Source organism: Gastrolobium bilobum, unplaced genomic scaffold (genome assembly GCF_033153095.1).
Source record: "Gastrolobium bilobum isolate Gb01-03AN ecotype WA unplaced genomic scaffold, APGP_CSIRO_Gbil_v1 utg6194, whole genome shotgun sequence".
Taxonomy (NCBI): Eukaryota; Viridiplantae; Streptophyta; class Magnoliopsida; order Fabales; family Fabaceae; genus Gastrolobium; species Gastrolobium bilobum.
Window position 1 is genome coordinate 75056 of NW_026898563.1, and position 3367 is coordinate 78422.

A 3367-nucleotide genomic window follows, 5' to 3' on the forward strand; every position below is an offset into this window, starting at 1 on the left:
GAGTGTATGTTCATAAGGACACTTTATAAAACCAGCCTTAAGAAAATAAGACTCAATGCGACTATACCAAGCTCGAGGGGCTTGTTTTAGTCCATAAAGTGTCTTTTTCGATTTGTAAACTTTATGCTCATTTCCAACCTTCTCATAACCAGGGGGTTGTTCAATAAATATTTGTTCCTCCAAGTACCCATGCAAGAATGCTGATTTGACATCTAACTGGTAAATAGGCCAAGAATTTTGTGCAACCAATGCAACCACCAACCTGATTGTATCATGTCTCGCAACAGGAGAAAAAACTTTTGTATAATCAATCCCATATTGTTGCTTGTACCCCTTGACAACCAAGCGTGTTTTGTGCTTGTCAATTTCACCATTTTCCTTTAACTTTGTTTTGAATACCCACTTCACACCAATGGTTTTGTGTCCATTTGGAAGATCAGTTAACTCCCAAGTATCATTCCTCTCAATTGCATCAATTTCAACATCCATTGCTTTTCGCCATTTTTCTTCTTTGACAGCACTCTCAAAAGTCACAGGATCATATTCTGAATACAAAGCAAAGTGAGTAATTAGATCTTCAATTTCAGTTACCTCATAATCTTCAATCCAAGCAAGCCTTCTTCTAACACGACGAAGAGATTGAGTTTCTTCTTCGTTGACTTAAACTACTGTTGGTGAGGATTCATTGGCTGAAGAAGTTGCAATGGATGAATTTTCAGGCATACTAGATGCTGAATTTTGCTCTTGTTCAAAATCAATATCACAAAGAACTTGGATAGGCTGCTGCATATTCCAATGCCAAGTGTTTTCTTCATAAAAAACAACATCCCTGCTAACCACAAATTTTTTTATCAGTGGATTAAATAATTTATACGCTTTAGATGTATCACTTACACCTAGAAAGACACAATTTTCAGTCTTGTCATCAAGTTTTTTTCTTTTCTGATCCGAGACATGAGCATATGCAATGCATCCAAAAATTCTAAAGTGATCCACATTTGGTTTTCTCCCACTTCAAGCATCTTCTGTCGTCATATTTTGAACTGCAAAGGTTGGACTTCTGTTCAAGACATGAATGCACCAGTTTACTGCTTCTGGCCAAAACGTCTTTGGAACTCTTCCTCTTGCCAACAAGCTTCTAACCATGTTGAGGTTGGTTATATTCTTCCTCTCTAATACACCATTTTGTTTTGGTGTATACGCAGTTGTAAGCTCTTTTCGGATGTCATGTTCTTCACAAAAAGCTTCAAATTCTTTTGAGCAATATTCACCACCACGATCTGTGCGAAGTGTCTGAATCATCCTTCCTATCTCATTCTCCACACGAGCTTTGAAATTTTTAAATGTAGAGAAAGCTTCTGACTTTTCTTGTAAAAAATAAACCCACGTTTTTCTAAAAAAATCATCAATGAAGGTAATTAAATATTTTTTTACCTCCATTATAGATTGGATTTATTGGACCACAAATGTCTAAATGCATCAATTGCAAAATTCCCTTTGCTCTCAATGAGTTCCCTTTTGCAAATTCAGAACGATGTTGTTTGCTAACAACATATTCTTCACATATTAAAGAATGAGAAATTGTGATTTGAGGGAGGCCTGTCACCATATTTTCCTGTTGGAGCGTCTTCAACCCACCAAAGCTCTAATGGCTATAGCGAAAATGCCACAACCATGAATGGTCTTTCATTTCAGCCATTAAACTAGATTGGATTCCTTCAATCTTTATTGGAAACAATCTGTTTGAACTCATCTGAATAACAACAATAGCACCTCTAACAGAATCATATATTTCACAAACACCATTTTTAATAGTGATCACATAACCCTTTTCTTGTAATTGGCCAGCACTCAATAAATTACTTTTCAAATCAGGAACATACAATACATTAGATATTGTTTCCACAAAATCATTCTTGGTTTTTATTTTAATATCACCTTTTCCCATTACTTTCACAGTAGAATGATCACCAAAACTCACAGTAGATTGAAAATTTTCATTTAGATGAGAGAAAGAAGACTTACTACCACTCATGTGGTTGCTGCAGCCAGTATCCATATACCAAACATCTGGCTCAATTTTCTTTTCATCTTTAGCAACCATCAATAAGTTTTCACCTTCCTCCTTTTCTGCAAAGTTTGAACTTTCTCCTTTTTCTTTGCTATTTGGCAGCCTAGTATGACATTCAGATTGATAATGACCAAATTTATGACACCTAAAACATTCTACCTCGGATTTATCAGGGGCTCCTCCTCTGCCTCTGCCTTGAAATTGATCATTATTGGCTCTGAAATTAGTAAACCTTCCTCTGCCCCTACCTCTGCCTCTACCCCTTCCTTGAAAATTGTTGGAACGAGTATCAGTAGAAGCCTTTAATGCTTGCTCATGTGTGTCTTCCTGTTTGAACTTCTGTTCATGCACCACCAATGAGCTCTGCAATTCATCAAGTGACAAATCATCTATATCTTTAGATTCCTCTATAGCACAAACAACAAAGTTAAATTTTGCTGTTAATGATCGAATAATTTTTTCTATGACAGTTATTTCTTCTGTCCTGTCTCCATGAATTCGTATTTTATTGACAATGGTCATCACGCGAGAGAAATAATCTGCAATTGATTCTCCCGACTTCATTCGAAGTGTTTCGAATTCGAGCGTAAAGCTTGAAGCTGCTGCCTCTTTGCTCTTGAGGAGCCTTGATACTTCTTTTTCATGGAGTCCCAAATATCCTTGGAAGTTTCTTTGGAAAGAATGGTTTCCAAGATAGAACGGTCAATGGCATGAAAAAGATAATTCTTCGCCTTCAAATCCTTCAACTTTACTGCTTCATGAGCTGCTCGTTGTGCTGCTGTCAACTGCTGAGCTCATTCTGGTTCAACAACATCATTGGTAACTACATCCCAATATTCCTTGGATCGAAGGAAATTCTCCATCAACATGCTCCAATGATCACAATGACCATCAAAACGTGGAATGACTGCTTGCACAAAATTAGAATCTGTGGCCATGACTCTTCACTTCACTCTTCACTTTTTTTTTTCACAACTCAATTCCCTCACGTGTTTAACTCTCAACATGGCTCTTGATACCACTGATAGAATATTGAGACTCAAATTGAAAAACATAACAAATACTGAAAAGGGAATACATCATATTTCTTCAATACATCAAGCCTATTAATATGCAACACTAAAAACTAAAAGTACCAATGAAGAGACTCATTACAAAGCTAAACAAGAGTCTCATAACACCCTCATAACACCACTAATTAACTACTCATAACGTCATAACGTCAACCATTATATCCCTAATAAACATAACAATTTAACTTCATAACTCACATAAGAAAAACCAAAAGAGAATTAA

General features: G+C 36.3%; 1 pseudogene; it reads right to left on the reverse strand.

Annotated features, from left to right (window-relative positions):
• Nucleotides 1–2162: 2162 nt before the first annotated feature.
• On the reverse strand, nucleotides 2163–2715 carry LOC133317410 (uncharacterized; annotated as a pseudogene).
• Nucleotides 2716–3367: the final 652 nt, after the last annotated feature.